This window comes from Epinephelus moara, chromosome 9 (assembly GCF_006386435.1).
Source record: "Epinephelus moara isolate mb chromosome 9, YSFRI_EMoa_1.0, whole genome shotgun sequence".
Lineage (NCBI taxonomy): Eukaryota > Metazoa > Chordata > Actinopteri > Perciformes > Serranidae > Epinephelus > Epinephelus moara.
The window spans coordinates 20676565-20691229 of record NC_065514.1 but is presented as its reverse complement, the minus strand read 5'-3'; the positions used below and the strand labels follow the sequence as shown (position 1 = coordinate 20691229).

At 42.7% G+C, this 14665-nt stretch overlaps 1 protein-coding gene across 1 annotated transcript in view; it reads right to left on the bottom strand.

Annotated features, from left to right (window-relative positions):
- bmpr1bb (bone morphogenetic protein receptor, type IBb) overlaps positions 1 to 14665 on the bottom strand; it is a 76480-nt gene that overhangs the window by 57146 nt on the left and 4669 nt on the right. Inside the window, exons 2-3 of the mRNA XM_050052916.1 lie at positions 13000 to 13069; positions 10050 to 10213 (exon numbers count right to left, since the gene is read on the bottom strand). The gene's annotated coding sequence lies outside the window, so the exon portion shown is untranslated. The remainder of the gene's footprint in view (positions 1 to 10049; positions 10214 to 12999; positions 13070 to 14665) is intronic.

Sequence of the window (14665 nt, the reverse complement as noted above, 5' to 3'; positions counted from 1 at the left end):
GCCTTGCAGAAACTATTACCATATTGCAGGAAAAGGACATTTATTAGACGCTTTTTGAAACAAAATCAGATGATCACATCGATTTGAATGAGCAAATATTCAGAAAAAGTCCATGCTTCTTTTTTCAATACATTTACAGATGCCCACAGTTGCATTCCTCTTTCAGTTCGAGGTCAATGTATTTATTATTTCCTCAGTGACTGTCTAAGCACAGTTTGTTCGTTTGTCAGCAGGATTATGGAAACACTTCAGGCCCAATTTTTCTGAAACTTGGTGGAAGGGTGTAGCACAGGCCAAAGAAGACCCTATTAAATTTTGGAGAGGATCCAAATTATTTTTCACTTTAATTAATTTATTTATTTATTTTTTAATTTTATATACTTTATTAATCCCTGAGGGGAAATTCAATTTTTTTAATTAACACTGCAAGATAGGGTATCTGGCCTTTGCTGAGGTCTGCGCTCTCCTAGTGCACTTCTAGTTCCATTACTGAGCTACACTCACATAATTGAGAATATTCTCAAGGTGAAAAAGTCAATGGAAAATACAGGTAAAGCATACTGAGACCTGGTGATAAATGGCACTAAATGAGGAAACAATGTGATCTGAGGTGAAGCACTGGCAGCCAGACTACCAGCAGTTTGTGTCTGGAGAGAGCGAGAGAGGACACAGGGTCAGACGTGTCATCACATGCTATCCATGATGGACGGCCATTTCCTCCTACTCTACAGGATCTTATAGAGGACTTCAGTTCCTGTTCAGCTTTATCTTAGTGTTGGCGTGCAGGGCTGATATGTACAAGGCCCTTTCCCCTGCAGCACCCACCCAACACAGAGGTTAGGTCCCTGGATCCTTAAAGCATCTAATACTGTGTCTCACTTCACGTTCTTCCATTCGTACACGTACTTATGTGAGTGTATAAGTGCATTCACTCTGACAGGTATGGTACAATGCAGTGCACTATGAGTACCCCGATGGTGTACACATAATGGTCAAAAAGTTAAGTGTGGAACGCAGGACACTTCTCACCCTCAATGGTCGCCATCTTGGATATGTAGCCGAATGGGAGGGACCACCAAAGAAGAATAAAAAGAAGATGAAGAAGAAGGAGAGAAAAAGAACAAGAAGACAAAGACGATGAAGAAGGTGTCTTTTCCAGTGAGTGCACAACAGCTGCAATTGATTTGAGACAAAACCACCCTGTCGAAATTCACGCACTATACAAGTAAGTACACAGTGTACACAATGTACTACATAGAAGGGTACTAATAGAAGAATCCAACTTGAGGCACAGCATATTCCTATGAGCTCCATGGGTATTACCCATAGACTGTATAAATAATCGACACAGCTACCATGACGTCACCCATTGGTGTGCGGTCTGCCAATTTGAAGCCTAAAGGTCAACATTTTGGCTGTCATCATCTTGGTTTTCTGGAGCCAGAAGTGACCATATTCAGATGAGAGGGCAACCCCTGTGCAGTTGTCATGAAAGGGGATATTGGCTTGGAGACCAAAACTGTTATTTATACCAGGTTGTACACGTTTATTTCCGCTGTAAAGTTGGGCATTTTAACATCTTTGAGGAGTCACTCTGTTTTGGAGCCAACCTCAAGTGGCCATTTGATGAACTGCATTTGGCACTTTTGCACTGGCTTCATTTTTCAACCTCGGAGGATGCCGCTTTGTATAACCCCAAAGGTATGGTTTGAACTAAAAGCAATGAACCATAGAACAGCCAAAGCAGAGCAATCCTGATGGGATTACCTAAAATATCTTTAAAATGTAACCATCTGACCCTCCATCTTTCTTAACATGTGTTCATCATTAATACCAGGATGCTGCGAGATGAAAGTTTTGGATATAGACTACTATGTTTTAGACTGACTGAGAACTGGGCTAAGTGTCACTGAAATGTCAGAATGATCTTCTACAGTATGTTTATCATCTTTTAGCGCATGCCGATCAGCAGTTTTGACTCTCTTATGATCTGCTGAGCTTCTATCTGAAGGCTCTGTGTGAAAGAATGTAAACAGTCATGGCAAGTAATTACAGACTCATTATGGTTCCTGTTTGTTTATGACAGTCATCTGCGGTTCTTGGCCCTCAAGATGAAGTCAGAATTGTTAATTTGTTCTTTGTAATTCACAGCAGGAAACTTGCATTTGAGTGACAATACACCACCAGAGGCAATTTTACAGTTGTCTGACTGACAAAACAAACTCGTCCTCCTCTGTCTAGATGATAAATTTCACGTCACACATAACCCATTCTTCTTAAGAATAAGATGAGTATGTCATGTTTTCCTCTTCACAGAGCGCATTAACCCTGCACCCTCACTGGACAGCCCTGTGATCAAAGCCTGCCAAATTCCTTGGTGATGATTCCCCTTTTGGGTCCAATGTCAAGATCAGAGAGTGGACCAGGGAGACAGCATACTCAGTCAAACAAGCCACATAACATTAATTTGCCATGCCAGATCAATTCCAAAGGCACACATGCATCCTTGTGCACGCAGACATGGACCAAGACAAGGCACGGAGACAGCTGTCCTGCCACCCTGTGTCTAATATAGATAGACAATGGGTGAAGAAACGATTGGACGCAGTGAGACATCAACTCAACTCATGGGGGGTTGAGAACATCAGGATGATGATGAACTCCGTTTGTACTGTGTCCACAGTATTAACTTGTGTCTGTGGATGAGAAATACGGCCTGCTTGGGTTTCTGCAGTTACATATCAACTGAAACAAAAGATCCAGAGAAGCTCAAGAACTGTATCTTCAAAGTCTTCCTAAAAGTCTAATTTATGATTTTAAAGATAGACGATAGTTGCATTTCCATGCACACCAATAAATCAAATTATAATGTGATTTCAGAAATACGTAGAGAGCTTGGATAATACACATATTGGTTTTCTTGCTGAGGGAGAGAGAGGATCAATATCCCTTTTCACTCTAAACAGGAGGTTAAACCAGGGTCCAGCTGTTCATAAGTAATCTGATGAGCTATCAGATTGGATCCAATTCTGAAAAAGGGTTGTTTCAAAAGGAAAAATAATAATGTCGATATTTATATTAGATCCAGATCTCACATTCTGTATGTGTTGTTCAAAACTTCTTAGTAGGAAAAGGATGGCTTTGATCCCACAAAAAAAGGGATTATCCTGATTCCAGCAGAACGGTGGATTCAGGGCAGATTTCAGGAACACTTTCATTTGTAAAACATATACAAACTGTCATTTGTAAAACATATAGAGGGATTATTTTGCACACAATTTTTTAAACTGTTACAGTGTTAAAAGTAGATAAAGCAGACATCAGGCTACCTGTTAAGCCTTTAAGCATAGTAAAATTATAACAATTCTCCATTAAACAGTCCCCCAATTGCTGTCACAGGCCAGATGAGATATGTAATCCCTCCAGCATGTTCTGGGTCTGCCCCGGGGCCTCCTACTAGCAGGACGTGCCCAGAACACTACTAACAGGAGACATCCAGGAGGCATCCTGATCAGATGCCTGAACCACCTCAGCTGACCCCTTTCAACGCAAAGGAGCAGCGGCTCTACTCCAAGCTCCCTCTGGATGTCAGAGTAACTTACCCTATCTCTAAGGCTGAGCCCAGTCACCCCAAGGAGGAAACTCATTTCGCCTCCTTGTATCTGTGACCTCATTCTTTTGGTCACTGCCCAGAGCTCATGACGATAGGTAAGGGGTGGGACGTAGATGGACCAGTAAACCGACGGTCTGGCACCACTGCAGAAGCTGCATCTAACTGCCGATCCATCTCATGCTCCATTCCACCCTCGCTCATGAGCAAGACACCGAGATACTTGAACTCCCTCACTTGTGGCAGTAAATCTTATCCCAACCCGGAAGGGTCTATCCACCAATTTCCGGTTTATTGTGACATACACTTCCATTTAGACCACTGGTTATCTGGATTTGGGAAGTTTGGAAAGTAGATTATCTGATCTTGGATATCAAAACATGAGATTTCCAAATCTAGGTCATTCTGATCCGGATTAAATTTTTTGAACAACAGGACCCTGGAGACAATGAGCTAAGCTTAGTATTAAGACTGAACGCAGTGGGAAACAGCTAGCCTGGCTCTGTGTGGGCAATGATCAGAGAGTCCAGGAAGCCTTTTGCACTGCGGTATGATAATAATGTTTGCCCAGAGATATCCAAGAGGGTAAACCACAATGTAATTGTGACAGAAAGATCCGGGTTGGGATTAAATATCAAAAGGGACATTGTGAGGTTCCAATGTTGAAACAAGGTTTCCCATGCATCATCCCACAGGCCAAATCAGGTGCCTCTTAGCTCAAGCACAGATCTTTTACAAGGGAGAATGAAGGACTGGAGCACACTGATCAATTTACAGCCTTTAACAGTGCGAAGGGACGAGCATTTCAACACCACTGTATCTTCATTTTGATTCTGATGAAGACACAGTGGTGTTGAAACGTTTGTTTGCACTATAGAGGCTGTAAATTGATCACTGTGCTCCAGTCCTTTCTTCTCCCCTGAAGTTGTAGTGTATTGTGAAGGGGGACCTCAGTGCTCTGTAGAATGGAAACAGGATTATTAATCAACCAGTCATACAAGCAACTCTTGTAAATATCTGATTCATCAAACTTGTTTATAGGCTATTGAAAATAAGAGTCACAAAAGAGAGGCAGAAAACAAGAGAAATCAATCTGATAAATACCTTCAAAACCTCCTTCATAACCCCTGATAAGTCTCGACCAAGTTGAAAGCCACTGGATTAAAGAAAATGAACATTCCTGTATCTCTTTCCTTTCCCATATCTACACACTCAGACTTCACATTTACTACACTTGCAACACACACAGACACACCGAGTGTGTCATTCCAGACATGTTTACACAGACAAAGTTAGATCTCAGAGCAGAAACCCTGGGGGCTTTGTCTTTGCCAGTGGATCCCCCAACCCCCCTCCCTCTATCCCTCGATCCCTCCTTGTCCTTCTGAACTCTGGGGAAGGTTCAGTTTTTAGGGACTAAACTTCAGCTTGGCCTCTCAGGACCGTCTGTCTCCCTTTGCTCTCTGTTTTGCTTGGTTTAGGCCAATTTACTGCCTGCAGTTATACTGTTACCAGTAAACTGTCAAGCCACCATGAGAATATTCCCACAACACACACATAGATGGTTTTCACAATCCGCAGCTTACACCAACACCGAAACCTAATAAAACAACACTGAGGAGGAGTTATGTGAACACTGCCAACAGGTTTATTGACAAGTGATGACCATTAGCTTTCCTCTGTTGTTGACGTTGGTTTGATGCAACGCCTCATCATCAGTCTGTTTGGATGAGTCCCAACCAAACCTGACTCAAGTGGTCCGGCCTGGGAACACAGCCGCCACCGACCCGTCCACACACAGTGAGCGTCCAAAAAAACTCCGCCTCCTCTCTGTACGAGCCTGTCAGCGCGACTGAGGGCCTCCTGTCTGTGATTGATGACCGGGTTTCTGCATTTTTCTGAAGCCGCCGACACGTGTTGGCTCTGTTGGCTGGGAGTCGTCTCTGCTCTATTTAGCTTACATTATTCTTATTATTTCTCTGACCAGCCCAGCTGTTGAGTGCATGCATATATGTGCGCGTGCACACGTGCGCACGCAGGGAGGGGTTTTTCCATGCCCTCAGTTGTCCAGGTATGTGTAATGAAATCTTGAGTTCTGTTTTGAGAACCCTCGGAGTTCCAGCCATTTTCACATTTGAGGTTTTTCTCTCAGCTCCCTTCTTCTCCCCTTCCCTCTCACCCACGTGTACTCCCATGGAACAGTCCACCCAAGGTTCCTCGCTGCTTAATTTGCAGCGCTTTCAAAAAGCAAAATAAACACAGGTTTTAAAAGGTGGGGAACACCCACCATCTTGACCACTTTGTGTCCAGCAGCAGAAAACAGTTCTTAATTGTAGAGAAACTGTGTGTGTGTGTGTGTGTGTGTGTGTGTGTGTGTGTGTGTGTGTGTGTGTGTATGTACATGTGTTAAAATCAAGCCTTTCCAGTTCAAACTTGAATCAGGAAACCAATAAAGCCACAAGACGTTGGCACTCAAGACAAAAGTCGCTTATCTTCCCATTTCTTGCCAGGGAGAGTCGTGTGCTCAAAAACCGGTGCAATCGTTAATTAAACTTGATCTTTATGAGAAGCACAAGGGAACTACTGTTGTGTTGTTCAAAGCCGCGTTACACAGGTGGAGAAAAGGAGGAGCAGCTGTTCACCAACAGAAATGCAAGCGCTCTCATGCAAACACACACCTCGTAAAATTTTAGGGAGTGAACACAAACTCTAAAACAGAGCCGTGCTTGTGATAAAGGGCTGTGATGACTTGAGATGCATAAAATAGGGTTGACATAATTCATGTGAACATAATGTTTCTCAAATATGGTTAGCCAAACCATTACTTACAGGCTAGACACTCAATTTAACATATAAACATTTAGATTTTCTATCTCAAATTAAGATGTTAGCCACATGTTAGTCTAATACTCGTCCTATACTGATTAAATGATGGACAGAGAGAAATCAACATGTCCATTTATCTACGGGCTTTGTAAGCAACTTTATTACTGAATACATTGTAAATATTTGTGGAAAAAAAATCCAATAAATAACCTGATTTATATTCATGAATGGTGATTATTGTGCTGTGCTACGTTAAAGCATCTTGGCAGGTGCTGAGAATCAACCTGGTTGCCAAATTTGAAGGCAAATGTGCACAGCTGACCCCAAATTTCAGCTACAAATGATATACATTTGACACACAAGACAATTGAACAGAACTGACTGGTCATGTGCACGCACACGCACTCACACACACAGTCATTCACACAACACAGATCAAGCAAATTTTCCAGATTATACATTTTCAATGCTCTGTGAACAGATGTGGCTGACTGCTTTTGGCTGCGACAATGAAACCCACTAAGCCTTCCTCAAACATCCATGTGGCAAAAAAAAGGCCAAAGCAAACACACGATTCAACCAGAGGATTCTCCAAAACGAAAAAAAAAAAAGCATTTCATCCCCCGAAACTGTCTTCTGATCCTTAAATCCTAATCTGTGTATTCTGGCATGCCAACGTGCAGTTGTATGAGGCCATTCATGTGTGACTGCAGCTCAACGTGTGCAGCGATGTAGAGGTAATTAACAGCTGTGTCTGCTCTTGAACACCTGCAATAACAATCCGGGGCTGTAGCAGGTTAGCTAGCTGCTACTCTCTCACTTTCTTTTTATTGTAATCCGATCCAGGCTCGCCGCTACGCAAAGCTCTCAGAGCCACCGAAGAGGCCAGACTTGGAGAGACAAAGAGAGAGGCTGGTCTCTTCTCAGACTGGACAGAAACCGCAACTAAAGATGAAGGAGGAATGAATGATTGGTGTGGCTAACTCGTTTTATCCCCTGAAAGTTGATTTGAAAATGATCCAGAAATCTGCATCACATCTCTAACGTCAAACAGCTATTTGCAGGGTTGCAATTCAATCTGACAGTATTAATAATAACATTTTTATGAGACATATTTGATATAAAACACTGCTACACTACAGAGCAAGTATTCAGAAGCAGTCAAGATGCTGAATGTGTTGTTTCCCCACATGGTCAGCTGAGGCCATGAAGGAAGTCTATATCTGTATATCCTTCAGGGATGTCATCAGGCACAATTGACCGATCCTAAATCCTGCCACCCTTAGTTACTGTTGCTAGGTCGGACAAGCTTGACAAAAAGAAACATGGCGGCGCTGGTTCCGTTTAGCTGGGTGCTACAGTGTTTATTAGATTATGTCTGGGTGTCAGGCAATATAGCTTCAAGAAGCAGAGAGAAAGGACTACAGTGTGTGATGGAAGGATATATTCATGTCAACTTTTTAGTTTTTTTTTCTCAGCGTAAAAAGGAGGAAGTAGAAACCAAGGATGATGAGGCTATGTCAGTCCTGCACTGCATTGTGTCCTCTTTTCCCCTTCGAGGGGCCTTTTAAGTACTCTATGTATTCATGACTGAATACAGACCATGGTGCTAACCTAACGTTAATCTCTCTTTACTGTGTGAAGTTATTTTGGGACGGTACATATCCGTACAGAGATAACACTAACAAAAGGGACATAACCCTTGATCTTTTCTGGCTACAGATGATTTATGTCATCTTAAAAATATGTCAGCAACCAGCCTATCTGTCCTTTTCCATTTTTGTTTTGACTTTTGAAATAAGGAGGAAGCAAACCTGGCTGATGTTGGTGAGCTGACATTAGGCTCAAGTTAACCCTTTGTGAAGATTGTGACAGTCCTTCAGCTACACCTTTAAACCAGTCTTCAACATTTTTAACCCTCTGGAGTTGACGGATGCGCCGGTGCAAATCACATGACTGATTTAAGATGACGTCGCAGCGAGACACAGCCTCACTGAGTCTCCGTTTAAACTTGTGTCGAAAGTGCGAACCTCAAACTATATACCACTTTTAAATTGTGTTCCTAGGCCAAGTAAAACCATCCATCCATCCATTTTCTAACCGCTTATCCTGAGGGTCATGGGGGCTGGAGCCTATCCCAGCTGACATTGAGCGAGAAGCGGGGTACACCCTGGACAGGGAGACAGACAACCATTCACACTCACATTTACACCTACGGGCAATTTAGAGTCACCAATTAACCTATCCCCAATCTGCATGTCCTTGGACGGTGGGAGGAAGCCAGAGTACCCGGAGAGAACCCAGGCTGACACGGAGAGAACATGCAAACTCTGCACAGAATGGCTCCCACACCCGGGATCGAACCGGGAACCCTCTTGCTGTGAGGCGACAGTGCTAACCACCACACCACCGTGCCACCCCAAGTAAAACCAGACTTATGATAAATAACTTACGCCATGCTTTTTCGTGAATACTGTCGTCACGTTTGGTGCAGGAAGAAACAGTAAAAAAGGGCCATTCTAAGGAAAGTGCTCGCAAGCAAAAATAAAACATGACACCCGCTTTCCTATTGGTGTTGTTTTTTGAGTGATTTTAGGTCCAATGTGTTAATACAGTATGTGAAAATGAAAAAGATAACTGTTAAGTCAAGTCAAAGGTGAGGTTGTGCTGAAAAATGACACCAAACAAGGCAAGGTAAACAGTTTTTAAGATGAAATTTAAACGTACAATCAAAAGTATTCAAAAAACTGCCAATTCTACCCTTGACCCCAAAGGGTTATTTAGCACATAACATATTTGAGTATAGCAACTCTCATTGGAGCACAGGGCGAAAAAGGGTGGGATTTAATCACAATTGCAAACACTGCTACCAAGGTGGGTCATAAGGCTGATTGGCAGATACTGTAGCAGTATTTTTAGCTACAAAAAGAGATTTTACCATCTGCACTTTGATATTTTCAATGTAACACAAGACACCTAACAGAGCTCCAAAGAGGACAAATTATCTCTCGCCAAACTGCAGGAGAACTGGTCAAAAATAAACATTCAAAATGTCACTGGGGAAAGCCTGGAAAATCATGACGACTCGTGCCAAAACACAAACTGCTTTAACAAAGAACAACAGCTGTCACAAGTTGAAAGTACCCACCGGGGATGTGGTGGCGTATACACAGCAAATCAGGGTTGACAACTACAACAAACTGACATGCACGCTACAGTTATATGACTCACCTTTTGTTTGCAGTAGTAATTCACTTAATCCAATGTTAAAGTCCTTTTCATGAAGCGTTGACATGAGTTTGTCACCTGTCACCTGTTTTGGCTGTCTCCCTAATCCTACGACCAAATGCCAGAACCTGACAGGGATTGTGATGTGATGTGTGTGTGTGCAGCTTGTTTCTAGACAAAGCAATGTGCCACTGGGAGCCAAACATCACAGCAGAGGCTGAAAATACATGAACATATGATTTCTGAAAAAAAACCTGCATTGGCAGCTGAAGTTACACACTCCACACACTCCATCCTGCCCTGTTGTTCCAGGATGTGCCTGAGTCTTTAATTAACGGATTAGCGTCGCATCGATAAGAGATGTCAACCCAGAGGGCGGACTCACCTGATATAATCTATGTAAAGCCAGCTTCTTTTGAATCGTCACTGCAGCATCCTCCTCATCCGCCTCTGTCCTCCGGTTTAAAATGCAAAGCTCTGATGTCAGCACATTTCCCGGCAGACGGCCTCACAGATACGACTCTAAATGCCCTCTGCCCTCTCCCGAATCTATGGGGGGAGAAAAAAAAAAATGCACATATGAAACCCATTTCACAATCTGTCATCAGAAACACAGGGCTGAGCAACAGGAAAAACATGAACAAGACAGAAATTGACTTCATCTGTTTCTCCATCTCCTCCCGCAGTCTGAGTGGCATTCGCTGTCACTTGCTATTTAGCCGACAAGCGTGAGGTTCAATTGCAGAATCAGATACGGTGCCGAATGAGGTCTACGGTAGAGCAGACGTGCAAGAATTCAGAACAAAGCTTTTCAGATCAGTCTGCTGACAGATCAAACTGTCGGGGGAGATCACGCTGATATGTTTTGAGTGTGGTGAAACACAGAGCTCCCTTCTTCAGGCAGATATAAGGGATTATGAACTCTGAGCGAATGTCACAAAACATACTCCAGTAACCTTGAGCCAATATTGTATCAGCAAAATAAGACACTGAGTCACAGCTGGGTACGCTGCTGAACTAACACAGCGAGGAGTGTTGAATCTTGGACTTTCCCTTTCAGCTGAAACAGGTGACTTATACAGGGATTCTGGGTGGTCCTGCTGACCTGTCTTTTCTTAATAAACCACTACGTTACGGCTGACATCCTGCCTGCTACCTGCTTGTCAGACACGTGCGTGTACATGAGAGTGCAAGAGACTGTGTACACCTTAATATTTGCTATGTGAACACAGTTCTTGAAACATACGCATAAAAAATTAAATCAACCTTCAAATGCAGTAACAATACCTGCGTGATACTCTTTTGTTTTCTGCTTATCTTCTCTTTTCCACATGCATGCGCACACACACACTAACTCACACACAGCTGTCTTTTATTTGCCAGGATCCAGCCGCAGATGGTGATACAGTGTGAACTTTAACACACGGATTCTTGACATTCTTTACGGGTGTGAGTTACTCTCCAACTCAAACCGGTGCTTCGCCTCGGCCCTCTTTGCTTTCCTGCCAGCAGGTCACTGTCACAGAAGGAGTCCGAGAAAACCCCTCCCGATGTGTACAGGCTGCTATTGTCCTCTCTTAGGAACAGCGACTCTGTTTTGCACAGCCCTGCATGGGTTCGGCTCCCGACTGTACACCGAGTCTTCTACGTTGGAGCTGTGTCAGCATATTCTGCCGTTTATGATGGGTCCTGTAGTGGCAAGTTCATTGCTTAATGTTAAAGGAATGCTAATTAAACGATGCAGCACGCCTGCTAACTGCTGAAATCAAGAAGCAAAAAATATACAGTGTATCTGTGAACTCGTCAGAGACTTACAATGATATCTTTGTGCAGGAATGCACTTAATCAGGGTATCTATGGGTATCTGACATTTCAATTTCATGCTTTTTATGATCTTTTAATCAAATTTAAGAATGATTTTTGGACAATTCATCTTTTTTCTATTTAAGCACTGTTGGGAAGTTTAAGTAGTATATATGTAGTCACATGCAGAGGTAGGTTTTATGTAAGAATCTGGTTATTAAAGTGAGTTAGATAAAATTACATTTTGCCACAGGTAAATGCAAGTATAAAGGATAAAGTGTCAGGTTCAGTGGCAGGTTTAACATTTTGTAACATCAGAAATATGGACTTTGATACCAAAAGAAATTACAAGATGGATAAGTGAAATTAGACGAAATGTTTGCAGCAATTTAGAACTCACAAATTCAAATTTAAGACTATTTAATGACTTTTAAGGCTTACTATTTATAAAACTGAATTTAAGATATTTTTAACTGTCAGTAAACACACTCACCAGCAAAAGAGAATTAAAATCCAGCTATAGATTTACTCTCATTTGGCATTTAACCTCACTATATTTGCATTCTTTCAGCATTTATCTTTTGGATGGCACCTGGTTGCTACTGTTTTATGAACCCCCGACCTCACCTTAGCACTGTGGGGGTACACAGCCATAAACGTCCCGAACGCAGAAAAAAAAGAGAAAAGAACAAGAAAAATACAGGCATAGGGCAAAGATGTGTGAGTCTATACATTTGTTTTGTTGTTGGAAAACATCTACAGCACAGTGTATGTTAAGGGACCTGCAGAGACCCTGTTAATGCATATGCTCAAAATGTCTTTATATCTCTATTTAAATGAGTTAAAATTGAGGTAATAATTACGTGTGTAAGAATGAAAAACTTTGCTGTACACATTCAGATAAAAATGTCTCATCTTTCATGCACATGAGCAGCCACTCGCAAGCCCTGCACGGCTATGGTAAATTACTCAGGTGAAATCAAAGCTTCTGAGAGTTTCTAAAATTTACTACACTCTATCATATGTTGATCTCATTCATTTCCGGCACTCCAGTCAGTAGACGGAGTCTGTGTCTCGCCTGATACTTTAGTGCAGAAAACAGGATTCTATTATAGTCAGTGTGGTGTATTTTACATAGCCATCCACATGCTCAGCAGAAAGTCAATTAGCTCGCCACTTTGGAGGCAAATTGCTGCCGAGACGGCATTGCAATCAGAAAACACACACACATACGCACACACACACACACACACACAGAGGATCAGCCCTGCCAAACAGTACCTCCACTGCAGGAGAATCAACACTCAGTCCATCTTGATCAATACAGCTTTTAGCTTTGGATTTCACTTTCTTCACAATATTGTCCATTTGGAGCATCAAGTGAAACCACTCCAAATCACATTTGAGAGTTTACATTGAACATTTATCGATATGCCTTGGTTTTTATATTGCTGACAGACATCATTCAGTTTATAAGAATTGTTATTAAGTTGACAAACAACAGATATAGAGCGCCTGAGAGCTCGACTCACCGTCCAAACACAGGACATCAGAAGGCATCCTGTCACTGTACCCGGCCACAGCTCCAGCACTTGTCTTTCTCTGGAAGAAAAAAAAAAAAAAGAAGTAGAGTTATTAGAAGGAGCTCATATATCTGCCATCTATAACTGAAAGGACCGAGACTACATTTCAGGTCATTTCCCCACTTTGACTTTCACCCAATCATGCAAAGTACCCCTTATCCTCTTCTGTTCTTCGATCTTCAATCATCCCCCACTCATCTTCCTTCTCCTTCTTTTTTTTTTCCACTCCTCTCTCTCTCCCGCTCTCTAATAACAGGATGTCGGCTTTCTCTCACATGGTCGCTGACCTTCCAGGCAAAGAGCAGAGCAGCTTGCAGCTTTAAGTAATTCCTGTTGCCTGCATTCGTCTCTCATCAGCGACTAAAGATGAAACAGTGAGCGGGGTAACTGCGCTGAGCTCTGGTCGCCGAATTAATTGTCAAAGAGCCAGAGGAGCTTACAGGTAAGAAGAAGATTGGTCCTAAGTGGAACAAGATCAGCCGCATTACGCCTGTACTTCCTCGCTGATGGGAGCCAGAGGAGGTACGGCGTAATACCCTCTGTGATCAGTTTATCTCAAAGTTGAAATTCAAACTTGAGTTAAATTAAAGAACTCTGGTCCCAAAGTGATCATGCAGAGAGGGACGAGGCTGTCTGGGAGGAATACAAGCAAAGGCCTGCATCACTGCATCACAGGCAGCATCTGTATTGACAGCGTTGTTGTTGCAAAGGAAATGTGTGACTGTGTCTTTCCTTTGGGAGGTATACTGGGTGTGCACGGAAGATACAGCGCAAAGTGTGAGTGTGTGGGAAGAGCAGCAACCACTGTCAGAAACCAGTGACAGATGGAAAAGCCATACCTGTGGAAAGCCTTGATATGAGATGCTCCTCTATCAGTGTGTGCGGCGAGGAGGAGAAACTAAAGGAAGAACACATAACGTCCTGGCAGCTGGAAAAGACATTGAACAAAGTCTGCCTGGGACTGAATCTCTGACAGTTTGTCTCTTGATATACCGCAGCTCCACCATTTCATCTGTCCGACAGTCACCGTACTCATGTTACATGACAGGCTGCGTGAAGCTGGAGTGTGAGGTGACAGACTCAAAACTTAAGTGTGACTTTTCTTCTGCTTTCAGACAGAAATCTCCTGCAAACCTGAGCGCTCTTCAACATCTTTCAGACTTGAGGCAAAAACCTTCCCCCCCTCCCACATACTTGGCCATTACCTGTCCAGTCCTCAAATACTGCTCCCATTGAGCTTGTTAATATGCAGCAAATATCTTTGCTCTGATTGGCTGGACTTATTTCCTGTAATTATACGGGAGGAAGCTGGGGTGAGGGGTCGCAGCTTGCTAAGTTTAGCCCTGTGGACGAAACCAGACGCAGACCAGTATCTACCTTGATCATGTGTGTTTATTCTTGTGTTTATGTGCATCAGAGAGTGAATGTGTGTGTAGGTGCTGGTGTTTGCTTACATGGGCAGCAGTTTCTATAAGGAGTTGGTGTCCTCTTGCAAAAGTAGTCTTCGATATGCCGATATATAACAACTTCTTTGGCCGATAACCAATATCAATATATATACTTTTTTCCCCACCTTATTTTATGATCATAAAGTCTCTTCTGTAGTGAGATTAAC